Source organism: Garra rufa, chromosome 1 (assembly GCF_049309525.1).
Source record: "Garra rufa chromosome 1, GarRuf1.0, whole genome shotgun sequence".
Taxonomy (NCBI): domain Eukaryota; kingdom Metazoa; phylum Chordata; class Actinopteri; order Cypriniformes; family Cyprinidae; genus Garra; species Garra rufa.
The window spans coordinates 97,927,007-97,950,151 of NC_133361.1; the positions used below are offsets into that span (position 1 = coordinate 97,927,007).

The window sequence follows — 23,145 nt, forward strand, 5'->3', positions numbered from 1 at the left end:
ATCGAACGTTAGTAGTAACCTCCGATTACGGCCGAATGTGGATTCTGCTCGGACGACGGGGCACCGGTACATCCTTTGTAGCTTTGGCTTGTTAGCCAAACGCTACAGCAGTTTGCCATTTCCCATGAAATCATCCTTGATTTCCTTAAGAAAGGTGCCCCAAATTGGTGGAAAATCACATCTCAACCATACGCTGTCCAAAGCATTGACCCGCCTTCACGCGGCAAAACAGAACGTGTTGTTGGCCCGCACTGCTGGGTCAAACTGCGCTTCCCAAAAACAGATTGGGTCAAAACCGACAGAAGAAAACTCTAAGCCTGCTCTAAGCCCTACCCACGGGGAGGGCTCGACAGTCTCGCACAACGCGAGAGCCTCCGTTTCGCCTGTGTAATTTGGGGGCCGATGAAAACTGGGTCCGACCCGGTGAAGAAGCCCACGACCAGCCCAGCTAGCTCAGTTGTTAGAACATGAGACTCTTAATCTCAGGGTCGTGGGTTCGAGCCCCACGTTGGGCGGCTCTGTTGACTCTCTTTCTTCCCAAAAGGGTGGCGGGCTCCAGCGTGCCCATTCGCCGCGCAGGCTGAGTGGATTTTGCGAGCTCTGGAAACATCTTTCAAAACAGATGTCGCTGTTAGTGCGAGCAATATTAATCCCTATCGCTAACCCTAACCCTTGCTTTTACACCGGTGATCCGGCGGCAGCAAGCAACAGCGGCTGTCTCTGTGGCGCAATCGGTTAGCGCGTTCGGCTGTTAACCGAAAGGTTGGTGGTTCGAGCCCACCCAGGGACGTGTGAAATGCCGGAGTTTTGCACGCGCGTCAGGTGTCCACTAACGCCTATGCCATTCTTAGGGTTGCGAGGCACAGCTTTCTCAGGGCGTTTATCTTGTGCACCTTCAATAAGCTGGCTTGTTTTAAAAGAACTCAGCGGCGGGCATTTGGTGAACATTTTCACCAGCTCGAGTAGTTTGCTGTGGCATGTGGATGCCTTCTTTACTGATGATCTGTCTCTGGGGCTCATCTAGTTGACATAGTATCCGCTGACATTCGGCTGAAGGTGCTGATCCACCATCTGCTCTTGGTACGGACTGGAACCGGGGGACTGTAGTGACCATCAGATCGGAATACAGAATGGATCTGGTGGCTACGGTGACCTCAGAATAAGAAGAAACAGACTAATATTAATGTAGATGCAAAAGTTCCATGTTGCCACAAAGTCAATACCCAATACCCCACCGGGATGACTTGAAATACAGTCAGCATCGGCAATTTTTGCCAGTCTCTCTGGAGGCTTGTTGAGAAAGATAGTCTTGCTTTGTTTTGTTTCCTTTTATTGGCGTGGCTGGTTGTTGGTCCTCGTCAAAGAGGTGTCCACCGATCATAGCGTGCCGGAGCCAGAAGACTCGTTGTTTTGTCAATATGTTCTCAAGACTTTGCGGCAGGTATCAATAAACTACAGCACAATCACAGCTCGCCGCTACCCATCGTAAACAGGTTGGGCCTGTCTGTTCCGGTGGGCTCTCAGTGGTGCTAAAGCATCAAATGAAGAGGATGGGATTCGAACCCACACAAACCAAGGCGTGCCGAGCACAACGGGCTAGCCTTGCATCGCCTTAACCACTCGACCACCTTTCGTTTTGCGCGGTCCTTTTGTTTAACACTCCCGATTCAGACCACCAGCTCATCAGTAGAGCGCTCAGTGAACTGAACTGAGTGTGTCAGATAGGGAAGACACACAAAAATTGCAGAGTGGGGTCCCCAGGACCGCTGCTAAATGTACCGAACGACGAGGATGGGATTCGAACCCTCGCGTGCAGAGCACAATGGATTAGCAGTCCATCGCCTTAACCACTCGGCCACCTCGTCGTATTACGTGGCGTCTTTTATTTAGCACTCGCGATTGAGATCATCAGCTCATTAGTAGAGAACTCAAAGAACTGAACTGAGTGTGTTAGATAAGGAGGACACACAAAAAGTTCAGCATGGGGTCCCCAGGACCTAGATTATGGTCCAGTGCTAAAGGAACCGAACGACAAGGATGGGATTAGCAGTCCATCGCCTTAACCACTCGGCCTCCCCGCCCCCTTGCTGACTGAGAGAGGCCATGCTGCGGACCTTTTCAGCTGCTGCTGCTGTACTTTCAGCAGTCTGTTTTGAGCACAGAGGGAATAGTGAATGAGCCGTCTTTTACACACCTCTAATCTGTTCCGTAGAAACACGGTGCAGCAACCCGTGCCAGGAGACTGTTTGTGCGGCAGTTTAAAGCTTGCTACCACCTTGTCGGTTCACATCCACGTAGGTGCCTGCAAAGGTCACGACCGTCGCCGGCATTCTTTCGCAGAGGCAATATTGTAGCCTATGAGGTTTATCCGAGGCGCGATCATTGCTGGTTGAAAACTTTACCCAATACCCCGCCAGGATGACTTGAAATACAGTCAGCTTTGGCAATTTTTGCTAGCCTCTCTGGAGGCTTAGAGTATTGTTGAGAAAAAATAGCCTTGTTTCGTTTAGGTTTTGTTTCTCGTCGGAAAGGTGTCTGCTGATGATTGAGCGCCAGAGCCAGAAGGCTTGTTGTTTTGTAAATATGTCCTCAAGACGGGTATCATTAAACTGCAGCGCAATTACAGCTCACCGTTACCCATCGTAAACAGGTTGGGCCTGTCTGGTCCGGTGGGCTCTCAGTGGCGCTAAAGCTTCCAGTGCATGTCGAGCACAATGTATTAGCCTTCCACCGCCTTACCCGCTGGACCACCTCGTCATCTTGCGTGGTTTCTTTGTTTAACACTCCTGAACCATGTGCATGTGGATGCCTTCTTCGTCTTTTGTTTCAGCCGCCGAGGGCCTGTTTTCCACTGAGGCCCTGCGTCAAACTCCCTATGAGACACAATCGAACGTTAGTAGTAACCTCCGATTACGGCCGAATGTGGATTCTGCTCGGACGACGGGGCACCGGTACATCCTTTGTAGCTTTGGCTTGTTAGCCAAACGCTACAGCAGTTTGCCATTTCCCATGAAATCATCCTTGATTTCCTTAAGAAAGGTGCCCCAAATTGGTGGAAAATCACATCTCAACCATACGCTGTCCAAAGCATTGACCCGCCTTCACGCGGCAAAACAGAACGTGTTGTTGGCCCGCACTGCTGGGTCAAACTGCGCTTCCCAAAAACAGATTGGGTCAAAACCGACAGAAGAAAACTCTAAGCCTGCTCTAAGCCCTACCCACGGGGAGGGCTCGACAGTCTCGCACAACGCGAGAGCCTCCGTTTCGCCTGTGTAATTTGGGGGCCGATGAAAACTGGGTCCGACCCGGTGAAGAAGCCAACGACCAGCCCGGCTAGCTCAGTCGGTAGAACATGAGACTCTTAATCTCAGAGTCGTGGGTTCGAGCCCCACGTTGGGCGGCTCTGTTGACTCTCTTTCTTCCCAAAAGGGTGGCGGGCTCCAGCGTGCCCATTCGCCGCGCAGGCTGAGTGGATTTTGCGAGCTCCGGAAACATCTTTCAAAACAGATGTCGCTGTTAGTGCGAGCAATATTAATCCCTATCGCTAACCCTAACCCTTGCTTTTACACCGGTGATCCGGCGGCAGCAAGCAACAGCTGCTGTCTCTGTGGCGCTACCTGGAGCAGGATCGTCTGTTTCCGCGGCCGTCTCCTCGTCCAATCGCCGATCTCGCTGTCCATTGTGAGAATGGATGAGAGCCAATTGCGTCGCTCGCCGTCCATTGTGAGAATGGATGAGAGCCAATCGCGTCGCTCGCCGTCCATTGTGAGAATGGACGAGGCGCCAATCGCATCACTCAAGCTCCATTGTTGAGAGCCACTCACCGTGCTTAGTTTCATTCTAAGTCAGGTTCAAAAATCAGACGAACAGAATATAGGATAACTTTTCAAAGTAAGTAATACATGTTTTCTACTTTCTTCCTCTCTGTTTACAATGTTCTCAATTGGTAACTCGTTACGTTTTCGTCCGTCGTTCATCCGTGTTTGGCGTTCACAAACTTTTGACTCGCGAATTGCCCATAATGAAACAGTTTAAATGAAATCTAACTTTCTAAAATCTATTTACACGTTCTTAAGTTCGATTTAAATGGGGGAAAAAAACGCGTTTCAGCTGTAAGTGCAGTCATCCCTTATGACAATTTACCTTGTTTTTACTATAGTGAAAGCGTAGGAACCATGTTGTGTTTTTGGCTGATCGATTACAACTGTATGAACACAGTCTTACTATAAATGAAAATCTGAATGAACAGCAACAACAAAAAACGTTGTGTTTTTCGTCATTTACCATGGTTTTACTATAGTGAAAGTGTAGTAATCATGTTTTCTTTTCATGACTTGCCTAAAATCTCACATATTAAACATAATTGTGCCTGTAATCGTACTTATTAAACTCAGTTTACTCGTTCTTTAAGTGTAAACACAGTCTTAATATAAATAATCAAGTAATTTACCATGCTTTTACTATAGTGAAAGTGTAGTAATCATGTTTTGTTTCCATGATTAACCTATAATCTCACATATATAAAACACCATTTGCCTGTAGTTTTGCATAGTAAACACATCTATTCTATTTAAAGTTTGATTTGGATTTAAAAAATATGTGTAGTTGTAGACATTATCATTTCTAATTAACATTTAATGTGATTAACTAACAATGCACTTTATTTCACATTGTGATTAATACATGCTATATGTATTTACTATAGTAATAACAGTAAATTATGCATAATTGCCACAAGGTCATGGGTGATGGCGAGTGGATGGCCAGGTTGAGGACTTTTGCCAGCTCTGGGGTTTGTCCGTCTGGAGGCAACAGACCAGCACCACGGCAGCAGAAGTTGTACAACCTCTGCCAGAAGGTAAAGTTACCTGTATCTCATTGTAGAATATGAATGTGTACATTATTTGTCAAACATTTTTACACGTGACTGTGTTTAATGTTTTTGAAAGAAGTGTCTTTTGCTCATTCAGCCTGCATTTATTTGATCCAAAATACAGAAAAAACAGCAATATAATTTGTACTGCATATTTGTATTTATTTTTTAATGAAAACTGTGATACGTTTTGCAGAATTCATTGATGAATAAAAAGTTAAAAACAACAGAATTAATTTCTTTAAAAAAATTTTTTTGAACAGTACTGTGTATCGTTACAGAAGATTTCATATTTGATTTCTAATGCTGTTCTTAATATAACTTTTTACTGATTTCTAAAATGATTGCTAAATTTATTCAGCGTTGATGACAAAAAAAATTTAAAGTACATGTAACTGTAAATTTAAACTGTATTAACATTTTATAATATTATTAATGTTTTTTATATTTTTTATTTAATAAATGCAGGACTGATGAGCATAAGACACTTCTTTCAAAAACATTAAAAATAGTAATGTGTCCAAACTTTTGACTGATCCTGTATTTGTGTGTTTTCTTTTATTATTATTTTTTTCATAGGAGAGCTGCTTGGTGTTGACTACCTCCTGCGTCAGACTGGACAGCCCCTGGTAGTGGACCCTGACTCAGAAGAGACAGAGAACATGCTGGAGGATGTGGATGAAGGTGAGGATGAAGAAGACGAGGGCTTCAGGGTGGACCAAACACTTGACATTACTGAGTCGAGTCTTACTGATGACCCAAGCTTCTCTCTGTCCTCCACTCAGCCTGATGCCTCCTTCACGCCAGGTGTCTCAGCATCCCCTGACGAGTCTGTGGTATGTAAATGTCTCGTTTAATGTATGTATGTAATTATGTTTTATGTAATACTGTAAAATTTCTAGGGAAAACATAATAATTTGTGCTGACCTGTTGCTTTTTGTCTGAAGTTGACAAAAAAAAAACATCTAGAAAAATATATATATTTATTTGTTTTGGGTTTTTTGTCCCACTTCACTGTACTCATAATGTTGTTGATTTCATTTTTTTCTTTTTGTTGTATTTTTCTCACAGGCTTTGGCTAGTGCTGGTGTGCTGGACAAAGTGGACGGCCTTGCGGAGTATCTTGTGGAGCTCAGGAATCAGCCATCTCTGGCTCTCACCAACCATCAGGTCAGTTTCTCTTCTTGACCTGTCATATGTTAACACTACCACTTGTTTTGTTTTCTCATTTGCCATGTATTATATGCTCTCTCTGCTTAGGTGAGCAATATAGTTGGCAGAACCTGCTGGATTTCGGGAGTGGAGAGCGTGAAGAGGCATACATCCACCACCACTGCCCCACGTGCCCAGTGGCCAGATTGTTGTCTCCTGATAGAGACCATTTCAAGCTCTGTGCCATCCATAAGAGTCCAAAAAAGAAAGGGGATAAAGTTTTATTTATGTGCATTGTTTTCTGCTTTCTGTTCTTTTGAACTTGCAATGAATGCACTAGTGCCATGGACATTAAGACAGTTTTATTTAATAGTATAGTTTGGTTTTCTGTTCTTTAGTACTTGCAAAACATGCACAGGACAGGAATCATTAATATTTTAAAGTTTTATTCGTTTGTATTGTTTTGTGCTTTCTGTTCTTTTCACTTGCAGTTAATGCACAAGAGCCATGGACATTGGACGGTTTTGTTTATATGTATAGTTCTGTTTTCTGTTCTTTTGCACTTGCAAATTATTATTAAGAGGTAATATTCTGTTTTCTGCACATGCAACATAACTACAAGAATAAAAAAAAAAAAAAAAAAAAAGAATAATGAATAATTGGCTTTGACTGATTGAAAAATAAAAGTTTGGTCATGATCAAATAACTCTTTTTGTTTGTCATTGTTACAGTATCATTAAACAGTTATACGCCCTTTTAAAAATGTTGATAAATTTGGGGATGATTTAATACATAAATGTACAATTTTTTGTACTATAAGTTTTAGAACATAACTACAGCAGAAATATATTTAAAGTGCAAAAACTTTGAATAAAATATCAATAATCAGTAATATAAATCTAATAAAATATTAATTTGTCATTTCAAAAATGATTTCATTCATTTGGACATTATTTATGTGATAATTACTGATAAATAAAACATTCAGTAAACACTTCAATCTTTGGCAACACTGTAATATGAACTGGGAAGCTTGTGATCATCCTTACCCCCATATAAATGTACAGGAAAATAGAGAAAACATTTTTTTTTTTTCAGATAATTTATTGTAAATATACACTACAAAAACATTGCTTTAAAGGACAAAGAGATAAAATTCCCTTTCACTTCTTTTCTCCTCATTTTTTCCTTTTCTTTCTTTTTCTCTTTTCCCCCTCTTCTCCCCCCTCCTTCCTTTTCTTCCCCCCCCTTAACAGACTATTGTTCCCCAGCTTTGGCGCAATCGGTTAGCGCGTTCGGCTGTTAACCGAAAGGTTGGTGGTTCGAGCCCACCCAGGGACGTGTGAATTGCTGGTGTTTTGCACGCACGCGCGTCAGGTGTCCACTAACGCCTATGCCGTTCTTAGGGTTGCGAGGCACAGCTTTCTCAGGGCGTTTATCCTGTGCACCTTCAATAAGCTGGCTTGTTTTAAAAGAAGTCAGCGGCGGGTGTTTGATGAACATTTTCACCAGCTCGAGTTTGCTGTGGCATGTGGATTCATTCTTTACTGATGATTTGTCTCTAGGGCTCATCTAGTTGACATGGTATCCGCTGACATTCGGCTGAAGGTGCTGATCCACCATCTGCTCTTGGTACGGACTGGATCCGGGGGACTGCAGTGACCATCTGATCGGAATACAGAATGGATCTGGCGGCTACGGTGACCTCAGAATAAGAAGAAACAGACTAATATTAATGTAGATGCAAAAGTTCCATGTTGCCACAGTGTCAGATTGGAGAGGATCTGGTTTTCACAGTCTTGCGTCGATGGCCGTCTAGGTGAAGAGGTCTTCACTGATGATCTGTCTCTGGGGCTCATCCAGCTTGCTACCACCTTGTCGGTTCACATCCACGTAGGTGCACGAAAAGGTCACGACCGTCACCGGTATTCTATCGCAGAGGCAGTGTTGTAGCTTGTGTGGTTTATCTGAGGTGTGATCATTGCTGGTTGAAAACTTTCCCCGATATCCCATCGGGATGATTTGAAATACAGTCAGCTTCGACAGTTTTTGCCGGTCTCTCTGGACGCTTCTTGAAAAAGACAGTTTTGCTTCGTTTTGTTGGAGTGGCTGGTTGTTGGTCCTCGTCAAAGAGGTGTCTACAGATCATAGCGTGCCGGAGCCAGAAGATTTGTTGTTTTGTCAATATGCTCTCAAGACTTCGCTGCAGGTATCATTAAAGTACAGCACAATTACAGCTCACCGCTACCCATCGTAAACAGGTTGGGCCTGTCTGTTCCGGTGGGCTTTCAGTGGTGCTAAATCATCAAATGAAGAGGATGGGATTCAAACCCACACAAACCAAGGTGTGCCCAGCACAACGGATTAGCCTTGCATCGCCTTAACCACTCGACCACCTCGTCACTTTCCGTGGTCCTTTTATTTAACACTCCCGATTCAGACCATCAGCTCATTAGTAGAGCACTCAGTGAACTGAACTGAGTGTGTCAGATAAGGAGGACACTCAAAAAGTGCAGAGTGGGGTCTCTAGGACTACTGCTAAAGGAGCCGAACGACGAGGATGGGATTCGAACCCACGCGTGCAGAGCACAATGGATTAGCAGTCCATCGCCTTAACCACTCGGCCACCTCGTCATTTTACGTGGCATTTTTTATTTAGCACTCCTGATTCAGATCATCAGTTCATTAGTAGAGAACTCTAAGAACTGAACTGAGTGTGTTAGATAAGGAGGACACACAAAAAGTTTAGCATGGGGTCCCCAGGACCTGGATTAAGGTCCAGTGCTGAAGGAACCGAACGACAAGAATGGGATTCCAACCATTGCACAGAGCACAATGGATTAGCAGTCCATCGCTTTAACCACTCGGCCACCCCGTCCCCTTGCTGACCGAGACAGGCCATGCTGCGGACCTTTTCAGCTGCTGCTGCCGTGCTTTCAGCAGGCTGTTTTGAGCACAGAGGGAATAGTGAATGAGCCGTCTTTTACACACCTCTAATCTGTTCCGTGGAAACACGGTGCAGCAACCCGTGCCAGGAGACTGTTTGTGCGTCATGTTTAAAGCTTGCTGCCACCTTGTCGGTTCACATCCACGTAGGTGCACGAAAAGGTCACGACCGTCGCTGGCATTCTTTCGCAGAGGCAATATTGTAGCCTATGAGGTTTATCCGAGGCGCGATCATTGCTGGTTGAAAACTTTACCCAATACCCCGCCAGGATGACTTGAAATACAGTTAGCTTTGGCAATTTTTGCTAGCCTCTCTGGAGGCTTAGAGTTTTGTTGAGAAATATAGCCTTGTTTCGTTTAGGTTTTTTTTTCCTCGCCAAAAAGCTGTCTACTGATGATAGAGCGCCAGAGCCAGAAGGCTTGTTGTTTTGTCAATATGTTCTCAAGACAGGTATCGTTAAACTGCAGCGCAATTACAGATCACCGTTACCCATCGTAAACAGGTTGGTCCTGTCTGGTCCGGTGGGCTCTCAGTGGCGCTAAAGCTTCCAATGCGTGTCGAGCACAATGTATTAGCCTTCCACCGCCTTAACCACTGGACCACCTCGTCATCTTGCGGGGTTTCTTTATTTAACACTCCTGATTCATGTGCATGTGGATGTAACCTCCGATTACGGCCGAATGTGGATTCTGCTCGGACGACGGGGCACCGGTACATCCTTTGTAGCTTTAGCTTATTAGCCAAACGCTACACCAGTTTGCCTTTTCCCTTGAAATCATCCTTGATTTCCATAAGAAAGGTGCCCCAAATTGGTGGAAAATCACAACTCAACCATACGCTGTCCAAAGCATTGAACCGCCTTCACGCGGCAAAACAGAACATGTTGTTGGCCCGCACTGCTGGGTCAAACTGCGCTTCCCAAAAACAGATTGGGTCAAAACTGACAGAAGAAATCTCTAAGCCTGCTTTAAGCCCTACCCACGGGACGGGTTGACAGTCTCGCACAACGCGAGAGCCTCAGTTTCGCCTGTGTAATTTGGGGGCCGATGAAAACTGCATCCGACTAAAATTAAAAAAAAAATTTTAGGACTCTAATGATGTTTCAGATGTAACTTTTCTCATCTCTGTTGTTAGGTTGTCACCATCTCTGAGACTCAAAGTGTCAGAAGTCGCCTAAGCTGGTTTTGCAAAATGGAGGTCAGGATTATACTTTCAGGGATCATTTCTATAGTTTTTAGCTAGGAAATGTGTTTCAAAAATGTAGTGTCTCCCAAACTACGATGATGAGCTTTGATACTCTTTACTGAGCGTGAATCGGGTGTGGAGTAGTTGTTTATTTCATATGTTCCACACCATTGATGAACGTTCTGTGTGGCGTTTATGCAGCATAGAAGAAGAGAGTATGATCAGAGTGGTCTTTGAAAATTGTAAATATCAGATTAAAAATCTTGTGAGTAGTTGCGATCGATTGAACATCGGATATGATTCTGTTTGTAATTAATTGTTTAGCTCATAATTGGTGTATATCTGATGAAACTACTTTTTCTTTTTTTTTTTTTTTTTTTTTTTTTTTTACATTTTTGGTGGTGGGTGTCACCATCCTTGAGATTCAGAATGTCAGGATAAGATGTCAGCTGGTTCTATCAACTTAAAGTTGCCATAAAATGCATTGAGAGAATATTTTAATTTGTTCTTTGATGTCTACATAGAAGGTATATGGCATAGGAAAGGGCAAACAATCTCCAGAAACGGTTTTACAGGACCATTTACAACCCTAGGATTTGTCCCTAGAATGAAATGCTCTGTTATTGCCTTTTTTGGAAGCTTCATGAATATTAATGAGCTCTGCTCCAATTGGCTGTTTCACAGAGCTGCTCATCTCTATAGCTGGCACATTGATAAAAAATATATATTTAATTTGGAGCTCTAGCCGCTTTTAATATGTGGTTTGTTGAATCTGCCGTTTTGAATCGCAGACATTTTAGTCTCATTACTGTGATCCATGTGCTCTGTGTAAAGTTATAATGCAGAGGGAGCTCTTCTTACCACACAAGTTCAGCTGCTTCTCGGTGATACTCTGGATCTGTAAATCATTCGCCATCATCAGCGCAGTTATTTCTCCATCATTCACCATCATCAGCACAGTCATCTCTCTGTTTATGTGGTAAGTGATATCTTTTGTACTGCAATGTAACAGGCTAGTGCTAGCATTAAGCTAACCGTGTCCCTTCAGTGGCTTGCCTTGTTTTACTGATGTACTGACGTTACCGATGATTGGGCGATGCAAATGTTGGAGGCGTAACTATTAACGATCCCGGGACTGTTGCGTAACAGTCGGTGTTATGTTGGAATTGACATATAAATCTAGTGTTCTCAAAAGACCACCGAAAAATAGAAGATTTATCCTTATCCTTATATAGATTTATCCTTGATTTCCATAAGAAAGGTGCCCCAAATTGGTGGAAAATCACATCTCAACCATACGCTGTCCAAAGCATTGAACCGCCTTCACGCGGCAAGACAGAACATGTTGTTGGCCTGCACTGCTGGGTCAAACTGCGCTTCCCAAAAACACATTGGGTCAAAACTGACAGAAGAAAACTCTAAGCCTGCTCTAAGCCCTACCCACGGGACGGCTCGACAGTCTCGCACAACGCGAGAGCCTCCGTTTCGCCTGTGTCATTTGGGAGCCGATGAAAACTGCCTCCGACCCGCTGAAGGAAGCCACAACCAGCCCGGCTAGCTCAGTCGGTAGAGCATGAGACTCTTAATCTCAGGGTCGTGGGTTCGAGCCCCACGTTGGGCGCCTCTGTTGGCTCTCTTTCTTCCCAACAGGGTGGCGGGCTCCAGCGTGCCCATTCGCCGCACAGGCTAAGTGGATTTTGCGAGCTCCGGAAACATCTTTCAAAACAGCCTGTTAGTACGTGCGATTCTAATCCCTAACCCTAACCCTTGCTTTTACAACCGTGATCCGGCGGCAGCAGACACACAACGGCTGTCTCTGTGGCGCAATCGGTTAGCGCGTTCGGCTGTTAACCGAAAGGTTGGTGGTTCGAGCCCACCCAGGGACGTGTGAAATGCCGGTGTTTTGCACGCACGCGCGTCAGGTGTCCACTAACGCCTATGCCGTTCTTAGGGTTGCGAGGCACAGCTTTCTCAGGGCGTTTATCCTGTGCACCTTCAATAAGCTGGCTTGTTTTAAAAGAAGTCAGCGGCGGGTGTTTGATGAACATTTTCACCAGCTCGAGTTTGCTGTGGCATGTGGATTCATTCTTTACTGATGATTTGTCTCTAGGGCTCATCTAGTTGACATGGTATCCGCTGACATTCGGCTGAAGGTGCTGATCCACCATCTGCTCTTGGTACGGACTGGATCCGGGGGACTGCAGTGACCATCTGATCGGAATACAGAATGGATCTGGCGGCTACGGTGACCTCAGAATAAGAAGAAACAGACTAATATTAATGTAGATGCAAAAGTTCCATGTTGCCACAGTGTCAGATTGGAGAGGATCTGGTTTTCACAGTCTTGCGTCGATGGCCGTCTAGGTGAAGAGGTCTTCACTGATGATCTGTCTCTGGGGCTCATCCAGCTTGCTACCACCTTGTCGGTTCACATCCATGTAGGTGCACGAAAAGGTCACGACCGTCACCGGTATTCTATCGCAGAGGCAGTGTTGTAGCTTGTGTGGTTTATCTGAGGTGTGATCATTGCTGGTTGAAAACTTTCCCCGATATCCCATCGGGATGATTTGAAACACAGTCAGCTTCGACAGTTTTTGCCGGTCTCTCTGGACGCTTCTTGAAAAAGACAGTTTTGCTTCGTTTTGTTTCCTTTTGTTGGAGTGGCTGGTTGTTGGTCCTCGTCAAAGAGGTGTCTACAGATCATAGCGTGCCGGAGCCAGAAGATTTGTTGTTTTGTCAATATGCTCTCAAGACTTCGCTGCAGGTATCATTAAAGTACAGCACAATTACATCTCACCGCTACCCATCGTAAACAGGTTGGGCCTGTCTGTTCCGGTGGGCTCTCAGTGGTGCTAAATCATCAAATGAAGAGGATGGGATTCAAACCCACACAAACCAAGGTGTGCCCAGCACAACGGATTAGCCTTGCATCGCCTTAACCACTCGACCACCTCGTCACTTTCCGTGGTCCTTTTATTTAACACTCCCGATTCAGACCATCAGCTCATTAGTAGAGCACTCAGTGAACTGAACTGAGTGTGTCAGATAAGGAGGACACTCAAAAAGTGCAGAGTGGGGTCCCCAGGACTACTGCTAACGGAGCCGAACGACGAGGATGGGATTCGAACCCACGCGTGCAGAGCACAATGGATTAGCAGTCCATCGCCTTAACCACTCGGCCACCTCGTCATTTTACGTGGCATTATTTATTTAGCACTCCTGATTCAGATCATCAGTTCATTAGTAGAGAACTCTAAGAACTGAACTGAGTGTGTTAGATAAGGAGGACACACAAAAAGTTTAGCATGGGGTCCCCAGGACCTGGATTAAGGTCCAGTGCTGAAGGAACCGAACGACAAGAATGGGATTCCAACCATTGCACAGAGCACAATGGATTAGCAGTCCATCGCTTTAACCACTCGGCCACCCCTTGCTGACCGAGACAGGCCATGCTGCGGACCTTTTCAGCTGCTGCTGCCGTGCTTTCAGCAGGCTGTTTTGAGCACAGAGGGAATAGTGAATGAGCCGTCTTTTACACACCTCTAATCTGTTCCGTGGAAACACGGTGCAGCAACCCGTGCCAGGAGACTGTTTGTGCGTCATGTTTAAAGCTTGCTGCCACCTTGTCGGTTCACATCCACGTAGGTGCACGAAAAGGTCACGACCGTCGCTGGCATTCTTTCGCAGAGGCAATATTGTAGCCTATGAGGTTTATCCGAGGCGCGATCATTGCTGGTTGAAAACTTTACCCAATACCCCGCCAGGATGACTTGAAATACAGTTAGCTTTGGCAATTTTTGCTAGCCTCTCTGGAGGCTTAGAGTTTTGTTGAGAAATATAGCCTTGTTTCGTTTAGGTTTTTTTTTCCTCGCCAAAAAGCTGTCTACTGATGATAGAGCGCCAGAGCCAGAAGGCTTGTTGTTTTGTCAATATGTTCTCAAGACAGGTATCGTTAAACTGCAGCGCAATTACAGATCAACCCGTTGCATTGGCGCTAAAGCTTCCAATGCGTGTCGAGCACAATGTATTAGCCTTCCACCGCCTTAACCACTGGACCACCTCGTCATCTTGCGGGGTTTCTTTATTTAACACTCCTGATTCATGTGCATGTGGATGCATTCTTTGTCTTTTCTTTCAGCCGCCGAGGGCCTGTTTTCCACTGAGGCCCTGCGCCAAACTCCCTATGAGACACAATCGAACGTTAGTAGTAACCTCCGATTACGGCCGAATGTGGATTCTGCTCGGACGACGGGGCACCGATACATCCTTTGTAGCTTTAGCTTATTAGCCAAACGCTACACCAGTTTGCCTTTTCCCTTGAAATCATCCTTGATTTCCATAAGAAAGGTGCCCCAAATTGGTGGAAAATCACAACTCAACCATACGCTGTCCAAAGCATTGAACCGCCTTCACGCGGCAAAACAGAACATGTTGTTGGCCCGCACTGCTGGGTCAAACTGCGCTTCCCAAAAACAGATTGGGTCAAAACTGACAGAAGAAATCTCTAAGCCTGCTTTAAGCCCTACCCACGGGACGGGTTGACAGTCTCGCACAACGCGAGAGCCTCAGTTTCGCCTGTGTAATTTGGGGGCCGATGAAAACTGCATCCGACTAAAATTAAAAAAAAAATTTTAGGACTCTAATGATGTTTCAGATGTAACTTTTCTCATCTCTGTTGTTAGGTTGTCACCATCTCTGAGACTCAAAGTGTCAGAAGTCGCCTAAGCTGGTTTTGCAAAATGGAGGTCAAGATTATACTTTCAGGGATCATTTCTATAGTTTTTAGCTAGGAAATGTGTTTCAAAAGTGTAGTGTCTCCCAAACTACGATGATGAGCTTTGATACTCTTTACTGAGCGTGAATCGGGTGTGGAGTAGTTGTTTATTTCATATGTTCCACACCATTGATGAACGTTCTGTGTGGCGTTTATGCAGCATAGAAGAAGAGAGTATGATCAGAGTGGTCTTTGAAAATTGTAAATATCAGATTAAAAATCTTGTGAGTAGTTGCGATCGATTGAACATCGGATATGATTCTGTTTGTAATTAATTGTTTAGCTCATAATTGGTGTATATCTGATGAAACTACTTTTTTTTTTTTTTTTTTACATTTTTGGTGGTGGGTGTCACCATCCTTGAGATTCAGAATGTCAGGATAAGATGTCAGCTGGTTCTATCAACTTAAAGTTGCCATAAAATGCATTGAGAGAATATTTTAATTTGTTCTTTGATATCTACATAGAAGGTATATGGCATAGGAAAGGGCAAACAATCTCCAGAAACGGTTTTACAGGACCATTTACAACCCTAGGATTTGTCCCTAGAATGAAATGCTCTGTTATTGCCTTTTTTGGAAGCTTCATGAATATTAATGAGCTCTGCTCCAATTGGCTGTTTCACAGAGCTGCTCATCTCTATAGCTGGCACATTGATAAAAAATATATATTTAATTAGGAGCTCTAGCCGCTTTTAATATGTGGTTTGTTGAATCTGCCGTTTTGAATCGCAGACATTTTAGTCTCATTACTGTGATCCATGTGCTCTGTGTAAAGTTATAATGCAGAGGGAGCTCTTCTTACCACACAAGTTCAGCTGCTTCTCGGTGATACTCTGGATCTGTAAATCATTCGCCATCATCAGCGCAGTTATTTCTCCATCATTCACCATCATCAGCACAGTCATCTCTCTGTTTATGTGGTAAGTGATATCTTTTGTACTGCAATGTAACAGGCTAGTGCTAGCATTAAGCTAACCGTGTCCCTTCAGTGGCTTGCCTTGTTTTACTGATGTACTGACGTTACCGATGATTGGGCGATGCAAATGTTGGAGGCGTAACTATTAACGATCCCGGGACTGTTGCGTAACAGTCGGTGTTATGTTGGAATTGACATATAAATCTAGTGTTCTCAAAAGACCACCGAAAAATAGAAGATTTATCCTTATCCTTATATAGATTTATCCTTGATTTCCATAAGAAAGGTGCCCCAAATTGGTGGAAAATCACATCTCAACCATACGCTGTCCAAAGCATTGAACCGCCTTCACGCGGCAAGACAGAACATGTTGTTGGCCTGCACTGCTGGGTCAAACTGCGCTTCCCAAAAACACATTGGGTCAAAACTGACAGAAGAAAACTCTAAGCCTGCTCTAAGCCCTACCCACGGGACGGCTCGACAGTCTCGCACAACGCGAGAGCCTCCGTTTCGCCTGTGTCATTTGGGAGCCGATGAAAACTGCCTCCGACCCGGTGAAGGAAGCCACAACCAGCCCGGCTAGCTCAGTCGGTAGAGCATGAGACTCTTAATCTCAGGGTCGTGGGTTCGAGCCCCACGTTGGGCGCCTCTGTTGGCTCTCTTTCTTCCCAACAGGGTGGCGGGCTCCAGCGTGCCCATTCGCCGCACAGGCTAAGTGGATTTTGCGAGCTCCGGAAACATCTTTCAAAACAGCCTGTTAGTACGTGCGATTCTTATCCCTAACCCTAACCCTTGCTTTTACAACCGTGATCCGGCGGCAGCAGACACACAACGGCTGTCTCTGTGGCGCAATCGGTTAGCGCGTTCGGCTGTTAACCGAAAGGTTGGTGGTTCGAGCCCACCCAGGGACGTGTGAAATGCCGGTGTTTTGCACGCACGCGCGTCAGGTGTCCACTAACGCCTATGCCGTTCTTAGGGTTGCGAGGCACAGCTTTCTCAGGGCGTTTATCCTGTGCACCTTCAATAAGCTGGCTTGTTTTAAAAGAAGTCAGCGGCGGGTGTTTGATGAACATTTTCACCAGCTCGAGTTTGCTGTGGCATGTGGATTCATTCTTTACTGATGATTTGTCTCTAGGGCTCATCTAGTTGACATGGTATCCGCTGACATTCGGCTGAAGGTGCTGATCCACCATCTGCTCTTGGTACGGACTGGATCCGGGGGACTGCAGTGACCATCTGATCGGAATACAGAATGGATCTGGCGGCTACGGTGACCTCAGAATAAGAAGAAACAGACTAATATTAATGTAGATGCAAAAGTTCCATGTTGCCACAGTGTCAGATTGGAGAGGATCTGGTTTTCACAGTCTTGCGTCGATGGCCGTCTAGGTGAAGAGGTCTTCACTGATGATCTGTCTCTGGGGCTCATCCAGCTTGCTACCACCTTGTCGGTTCACATCCACGTAGGTGCACGAAAAGGTCACGACCGTCACCGGTATTCTATCGCAGAGGCAGTGTTGTAGCTTGTGTGGTTTATCTGAGGTGTGATCATTGCTGGTTGAAAACTTTCCCCGATATCCCATCGGGATGATTTGAAATACAGTCAGCTTCGACAGTTTTTGCCGGTCTCTCTGGACGCTTCTTGAAAAAGACAGTTTTGCTTCGTTTTGTTTCCTTTTGTTGGAGTGGCTGGTTGTTGGTCCTCGTCAAAGAGGTGTCTACAGATCATAGCGTGCCGGAGCCAGAAGATTTGTTGTTTTGTCAATATGCTCTCAAGACTTCGCTGCAGGTATCATTAAAGTACAGCACAATTACAGCTCACCGCTACCCATCGTAAACAGGTTGGGCCTGTCTGTTCCGGTGGGCTCTCAGTGGTGCTAAATCATCAAATGAAGAGGATGGGATTCAAACCCACACAAACCAAGGTGTGCCCAGCACAACGGATTAGCCTTGCATCGCCTTAACCACTCGACCACCTCGTCACTTTCCGTGGTCCTTTTATTTAACACTCCCGATTCAGACCATCAGCTCATTAGTAGAGCACTCAGTGAACTGAACTGAGTGTGTCAGATAAGGAGGACACTCAAAAAGTGCAGAGTGGGGTCCCCAGGACTACTGCTAACGGAGCCGAACGACGAGGATGGGATTCGAACCCACGCGTGCAGAGCACAATGGATTAGCAGTCCATCGCCTTAACCACTCGGCCACCTCGTCATTTTACGTGGCATTTTTTATTTAGCACTCCTGATTCAGATCATCAGTTCATTAGTAGAGAACTCTAAGAACTGAACTGAGTGTGTTAGATAAGGAGGACACACAAAAAGTTTAGCATGGGGTCCCCAGGACCTGGATTAAGGTCCAGTGCTGAAGGAACCGAACGACAAGAATGGGATTCCAACCATTGCACAGAGCACAATGGATTAGCAGTCCATCGCTTTAACCACTCGGCCACCCCGTCCCCTTGCTGACCGAGACAGGCCATGCTGCGGACCTTTTCAGCTGCTGCTGCCGTGCTTTCAGCAGGCTGTTTTGAGCACAGAGGGAATAGTGAATGAGCCGTCTTTTACACACCTCTAATCTGTTCCGTGGAAACACGGTGCAGCAACCCGTGCCAGGAGACTGTTTGTGCGTCATGTTTAAAGCTTGCTGCCACCTTGTCGGTTCACATCCACGTAGGTGCACGAAAAGGTCACGACCGTCGCTGGCATTCTTTCGCAGAGGCAATATTGTAGCCTATGAGGTTTATCCGAGGCGCGATCATTGCTGGTTGAAAACTTTACCCAATACCCCGCCAGGATGACTTGAAATACAGTTAGCTTTGGCAATTTTTGCTAGCCTCTCTGGAGGCTTAGAGTTTTGTTGAGAAATATAGCCTTGTTTCGTTTAGGTTTTTTTTTCCTCGCCAAAAAGCTGTCTACTGATGATAGAGCGCCAGAGCCAGAAGGCTTGTTGTTTTGTCAATATGTTCTCAAGACAGGTATCGTTAAACTGCAGCGCAATTACAGATCACCGTTACCCATCGTAAACAGGTTGGTCCTGTCTGGTCCGGTGGGCTCTCAGTGGCGCTAAAGCTTCCAATGCGTGTCGAGCACAATGTATTAGCCTTCCACCGCCTTAACCACTGGACCACCTCGTCATCTTGCGGGGTTTCTTTATTTAACACTCCTGATTCATGTGCATGTGGATGCATTCTTCGTCTTTTCTTTCAGCCGCCGAGGGCCTGTTTTCCACTGAGGCCCTGCGCCAAACTCCCTATGAGACACAATCGAACGTTAGTAGTAACCTCCGATTACGGCCGAATGTGGATTCTGCTCGGACGACGGGGCACCGGTACATCCTTTGTAGCTTTAGCTTATTAGCCAAACGCTACACCAGTTTGCCTTTTCCCTTGAAATCATCCTTGATTTCCATAAGAAAGGTGCCCCAAATTGGTGGAAAATCACAACTCAACCATACGCTGTCCAAAGCATTGAACCGCCTTCACGCGGCAAAACAGAACATGTTGTTGGCCCGCACTGCTGGGTCAAACTGCGCTTCCCAAAAACAGATTGGGTCAAAACTGACAGAAGAAATCTCTAAGCCTGCTTTAAGCCCTACCCACGGGACGGGTTGACAGTCTCGCACAACGCGAGAGCCTCAGTTTCGCCTGTGTAATTTGGGGGCCGATGAAAACTGCATCCGACTAAAATTACAAAAAAATTTTTAGGACTCTAATGATGTTTCAGATGTAACTTTTCTCATCTCTGTTGTTAGGTTGTCACCATCTCTGAGACTCAAAGTGTCAGAAGTCGCCTAAGCTGGTTTTGCAAAATGGAGGTCAAGATTATACTTTCAGAGATCATTTCTATAGTTTTTAACTAAGAAATGTGTTTCAAAAGTGTAGTGTCTCCCAAACTACGATGATGAGCTTTGATACTCTTTACTGAGCGTGAATCGGGTGTGGAGTAGTTGTTTATTTCATATGTTCCACACCATTGATGAACGTTCTGTGTGGCGTTTATGCAGCATAGAAGAAGAGAGTATGATCAGAGTGGTCTTTGAAAATTGTAAATATCAGATTAAAAATCTTGTGAGTAGTTGCGATCGATTGAACATCGGATATGATTCTGTTTGTAATTAATTGTTTAGCTCATAATTGGTGTATATCTGATGAAACTACTTTTTTTTTTTTTTTTTTTTTTTTTTTTTTTTTACATTTTTGGTGGTGGGTGTCACCATCCTTGAGATTCAGAATGTCAGGATAAGATGTCAGCTGGTTCTATCAACTTAAAGTTGCCATAAAATGCATTGAGAGAATATTTTAATTTGTTCTTTGATATCCACATAGAAGGTATATGGCATAGGAAAGGGCAAACAATCTCCAGAAACGGTTTTACAGGACCATTTACAACCCTAGGATTTGTCCCTAGAATGAAATGCTCTGTTATTGCCTTTTTTGGAAGCTTCATGAATATTAATGAGCTCTGCTCCAATTGGCTGTTTCACAGAGCTGCTCATCTCTATAGCTGGCACATTGATAAAAAATATATATTTAATTAGGAGCTCTAGCCGCTTTTAATATGTGGTTTGTTGAATCTGCCGTTTTGAATCGCAGACATTTTAGTCTCATTACTGTGATCCATGTGCTCTGTGTAAAGTTATAATGCAGAGGGAGCTCTTCTTACCACACAAGTTCAGCTGCTTCTCGGTGATACTCTGGATCTGTAAATCATTCGCCATCATCAGCGCAGTTATTTCTCCATCATTCACCATCATCAGCACAGTCATCTCTCTGTTTATGTGGTAAGTGATATCTTTTGTACTGCAATGTAACAGGCTAGTGCTAGCATTAAGCTAACCGTGTCCCTTCAGTGGCTTGCCTTGTTTTACTGATGTACTGACGTTACCGATGATTGGGCGATGCAAATGTTGGAGGCGTAACTATTAACGATCCCGGGACTGTTGCGTAACAGTCGGTGTTATGTTGGAATTGACATATAAATCTAGTGTTCTCAAAAGACCACCGAAAAATAGAAGATTTATCCTTATCCTTATATAGATTTATCCTTGATTTCCATAAGAAAGGTGCCCCAAATTGGTGGAAAATCACATCTCAACCATACGCTGTCCAAAGCATTGAACCGCCTTCACGCGGCAAGACAGAACATGTTGTTGGCCTGCACTGCTGGGTCAAACTGCGCTTCCCAAAAACACATTGGGTCAAAACTGACAGAAGAAAACTCTAAGCCTGCTCTAAGCCCTACCCACGGGACGGCTCGACAGTCTCGCACAACGCGAGAGCCTCCGTTTCGCCTGTGTCATTTGGGAGCCGATGAAAACTGCCTCCGACCCGGTGAAGGAAGCCACAACCAGCCCGGCTAGCTCAGTCGGTAGAGCATGAGACTCTTAATCTCAGGGTCGTGGGTTCGAGCCCCACGTTGGGCACCTCTGTTGGCTCTCTTTCTTCCCAACAGGGTGGCGGGCTCCAGCGTGCCCATTCGCCGCACAGGCTAAGTGGATTTTGCGAGCTCCGGAAACATCTTTCAAAACAGCCTGTTAGTACGTGCGATTCTAATCCCTAACCCTAACCCTTGCTTTTACAACCGTGATCCGGCGGCAGCAGACACACAACGGCTGTCTCTGTGGCGCAATCGGTTAGCGCGTTCGGCTGTTAACCGAAAGGTTGGTGGTTCGAGCCCACCCAGGGACGTGTGAAATGCCGGTGTTTTGCACGCACGCGCGTCAGGTGTCCACTAACGCCTATGCCGTTCTTAGGGTTGCGAGGCACAGCTTTCTCAGGGCGTTTATCCTGTGCACCTTCAATAAGCTGGCTTGTTTTAAAAGAAGTCAGCGGCGGGTGTTTGATGAACATTTTCACCAGCTCGAGTTTGCTGTGGCATGTGGATTCATTCTTTACTGATGATTTGTCTCTAGGGCTCATCTAGTTGACATGGTATCCGCTGACATTCGGCTGAAGGTGCTGATCCACCATCTGCTCTTGGTACGGACTGGATCCGGGGGACTGCAGTGACCATCTGATCGGAATACAGAATGGATCTGGCGGCTACGGTGACCTCAGAATAAGAAGAAACAGACTAATATTAATGTAGATGCAAAAGTTCCATGTTGCCACAGTGTCAGATTGGAGAGGATCTGGTTTTCACAGTCTTGCGTCGATGGCCGTCTAGGTGAAGAGGTCTTCACTGATGATCTGTCTCTGGGGCTCATCCAGCTTGCTACCACCTTGTCGGTTCACATCCACGTAGGTGCACGAAAAGGTCACGACCGTCACCGGTATTCTATCGCAGAGGCAGTGTTGTAGCTTGTGTGGTTTATCTGAGGTGTGATCATTGCTGGTTGAAAACTTTCCCCGATATCCCATCGGGATGATTTGAAATACAGTCAGCTTCGACAGTTTTTGCCGGTCTCTCTGGACGCTTCTTGAAAAAGACAGTTTTGCTTCGTTTTGTTTCCTTTTGTTGGAGTGGCTGGTTGTTGGTCCTCGTCAAAGAGGTGTCTACAGATCATAGCGTGCCGGAGCCAGAAGATTTGTTGTTTTGTCAATATGCTCTCAAGACTTCGCTGCAGGTATCATTAAAGTACAGCACAATTACAGCTCACCGCTACCCATCGTAAACAGGTTGGGCCTGTCTGTTCCGGTGGGCTCTCAGTGGTGCTAAATCATCAAATGAAGAGGATGGGATTCAAACCCACACAAACCAAGGTGTGCCCAGCACAACGGATTAGCCTTGCATCGCCTTAACCACTCGACCACCTCGTCACTTTCCGTGGTCCTTTTATTTAACACTCCCGATTCAGACCATCAGCTCATTAGTAGAGCACTCAGTGAACTGAACTGAGTGTGTCAGATAAGGAGGACACTCAAAAAGTGCAGAGTGGGGTCCCCAGGACTACTGCTAACGGAGCCGAACGACGAGGATGGGATTCGAACCCACGCGTGCAGAGCACAATGGATTAGCAGTCCATCGCCTTAACCACTCGGCCACCTCGTCATTTTACGTGGCATGTTTTATTTAGCACTCCTGATTCAGATCATCATTTCATTAGTAGAGAACTCTAAGAACTGAACTGAGTGTGTTAGATAAGGAGGACACACAAAAAGTTTAGCATGGGGTCCCCAGGACCTGGATTAAGGTCCAGTGCTGAAGGAACCGAACGACAAGAATGGGATTCCAACCATTGCACAGAGCACAATGGATTAGCAGTCCATCGCTTTAACCACTCGGCCACCCCGTCCCCTTGCTGACCGAGACAGGCCATGCTGCGGACCTTTTCAGCTGCTGCTGCCGTGCTTTC

The 23,145-nt window shown here is 45.4% G+C and overlaps 22 non-coding genes across 22 annotated transcripts; 18 read left to right on the forward strand and 4 right to left on the reverse strand.

Moving 5' to 3' along the window:
* The first annotated feature begins 716 nt into the window (after positions 1 to 716).
* trnan-guu (transfer RNA asparagine (anticodon GUU)) lies at positions 717 to 790 on the forward strand. The gene has a single exon. It is a non-coding gene; the product is annotated as a tRNA-Asn (tRNA).
* A 1,538-nt stretch (positions 791 to 2,328) lies between these two features.
* Positions 2,329 to 2,469, forward strand: LOC141283672 (U4 spliceosomal RNA). The gene has a single exon (XR_012338190.1). It is a non-coding gene; the product is annotated as a U4 spliceosomal RNA (small nuclear RNA).
* A 5,483-nt stretch (positions 2,470 to 7,952) lies between these two features.
* On the forward strand, positions 7,953 to 8,092 carry LOC141285443 (U4 spliceosomal RNA). Its single transcript, XR_012338609.1, has one exon. It is a non-coding gene; the product is annotated as a U4 spliceosomal RNA (small nuclear RNA).
* A 485-nt stretch (positions 8,093 to 8,577) lies between these two features.
* On the reverse strand, positions 8,578 to 8,659 carry trnas-gcu (transfer RNA serine (anticodon GCU)). Its single transcript has one exon. It is a non-coding gene; the product is annotated as a tRNA-Ser (tRNA).
* A 492-nt stretch (positions 8,660 to 9,151) lies between these two features.
* LOC141284123 (U4 spliceosomal RNA) lies at positions 9,152 to 9,292 on the forward strand. Its single transcript, XR_012338359.1, has one exon. It is a non-coding gene; the product is annotated as a U4 spliceosomal RNA (small nuclear RNA).
* An 880-nt stretch (positions 9,293 to 10,172) lies between these two features.
* LOC141348582 (small nucleolar RNA U3) lies at positions 10,173 to 10,388 on the forward strand. The gene has a single exon (XR_012357515.1). It is a non-coding gene; the product is annotated as a small nucleolar RNA U3 (small nucleolar RNA).
* A 1,317-nt stretch (positions 10,389 to 11,705) lies between these two features.
* trnak-cuu (transfer RNA lysine (anticodon CUU)) lies at positions 11,706 to 11,778 on the forward strand. The gene has a single exon. It is a non-coding gene; the product is annotated as a tRNA-Lys (tRNA).
* A 191-nt stretch (positions 11,779 to 11,969) lies between these two features.
* Positions 11,970 to 12,043, forward strand: trnan-guu (transfer RNA asparagine (anticodon GUU)). The gene has a single exon. It is a non-coding gene; the product is annotated as a tRNA-Asn (tRNA).
* Positions 12,044 to 12,629: 586 nt separating this feature from the next.
* Positions 12,630 to 12,769, forward strand: LOC141285691 (U4 spliceosomal RNA). Its single transcript, XR_012338820.1, has one exon. It is a non-coding gene; the product is annotated as a U4 spliceosomal RNA (small nuclear RNA).
* A 495-nt stretch (positions 12,770 to 13,264) lies between these two features.
* On the reverse strand, positions 13,265 to 13,346 carry trnas-gcu (transfer RNA serine (anticodon GCU)). The gene has a single exon. It is a non-coding gene; the product is annotated as a tRNA-Ser (tRNA).
* A 486-nt stretch (positions 13,347 to 13,832) lies between these two features.
* Positions 13,833 to 13,973, forward strand: LOC141284134 (U4 spliceosomal RNA). Its single transcript, XR_012338360.1, has one exon. It is a non-coding gene; the product is annotated as a U4 spliceosomal RNA (small nuclear RNA).
* A 932-nt stretch (positions 13,974 to 14,905) lies between these two features.
* On the forward strand, positions 14,906 to 15,121 carry LOC141348460 (small nucleolar RNA U3). The gene has a single exon (XR_012357499.1). It is a non-coding gene; the product is annotated as a small nucleolar RNA U3 (small nucleolar RNA).
* Positions 15,122 to 16,422: 1,301 nt separating this feature from the next.
* trnak-cuu (transfer RNA lysine (anticodon CUU)) lies at positions 16,423 to 16,495 on the forward strand. The gene has a single exon. It is a non-coding gene; the product is annotated as a tRNA-Lys (tRNA).
* Positions 16,496 to 16,686: 191 nt separating this feature from the next.
* trnan-guu (transfer RNA asparagine (anticodon GUU)) lies at positions 16,687 to 16,760 on the forward strand. Its single transcript has one exon. It is a non-coding gene; the product is annotated as a tRNA-Asn (tRNA).
* A 586-nt stretch (positions 16,761 to 17,346) lies between these two features.
* LOC141285450 (U4 spliceosomal RNA) lies at positions 17,347 to 17,486 on the forward strand. Its single transcript, XR_012338610.1, has one exon. It is a non-coding gene; the product is annotated as a U4 spliceosomal RNA (small nuclear RNA).
* A 495-nt stretch (positions 17,487 to 17,981) lies between these two features.
* Positions 17,982 to 18,063, reverse strand: trnas-gcu (transfer RNA serine (anticodon GCU)). The gene has a single exon. It is a non-coding gene; the product is annotated as a tRNA-Ser (tRNA).
* Positions 18,064 to 18,555: 492 nt separating this feature from the next.
* On the forward strand, positions 18,556 to 18,696 carry LOC141284145 (U4 spliceosomal RNA). The gene has a single exon (XR_012338361.1). It is a non-coding gene; the product is annotated as a U4 spliceosomal RNA (small nuclear RNA).
* A 972-nt stretch (positions 18,697 to 19,668) lies between these two features.
* LOC141348483 (small nucleolar RNA U3) lies at positions 19,669 to 19,884 on the forward strand. The gene has a single exon (XR_012357502.1). It is a non-coding gene; the product is annotated as a small nucleolar RNA U3 (small nucleolar RNA).
* Positions 19,885 to 21,200: 1,316 nt separating this feature from the next.
* trnak-cuu (transfer RNA lysine (anticodon CUU)) lies at positions 21,201 to 21,273 on the forward strand. Its single transcript has one exon. It is a non-coding gene; the product is annotated as a tRNA-Lys (tRNA).
* Positions 21,274 to 21,464: 191 nt separating this feature from the next.
* trnan-guu (transfer RNA asparagine (anticodon GUU)) lies at positions 21,465 to 21,538 on the forward strand. Its single transcript has one exon. It is a non-coding gene; the product is annotated as a tRNA-Asn (tRNA).
* Positions 21,539 to 22,124: 586 nt separating this feature from the next.
* LOC141285466 (U4 spliceosomal RNA) lies at positions 22,125 to 22,264 on the forward strand. Its single transcript, XR_012338616.1, has one exon. It is a non-coding gene; the product is annotated as a U4 spliceosomal RNA (small nuclear RNA).
* Positions 22,265 to 22,759: 495 nt separating this feature from the next.
* Positions 22,760 to 22,841, reverse strand: trnas-gcu (transfer RNA serine (anticodon GCU)). The gene has a single exon. It is a non-coding gene; the product is annotated as a tRNA-Ser (tRNA).
* Between the last annotated feature and the right edge of the window lie 304 nt (positions 22,842 to 23,145).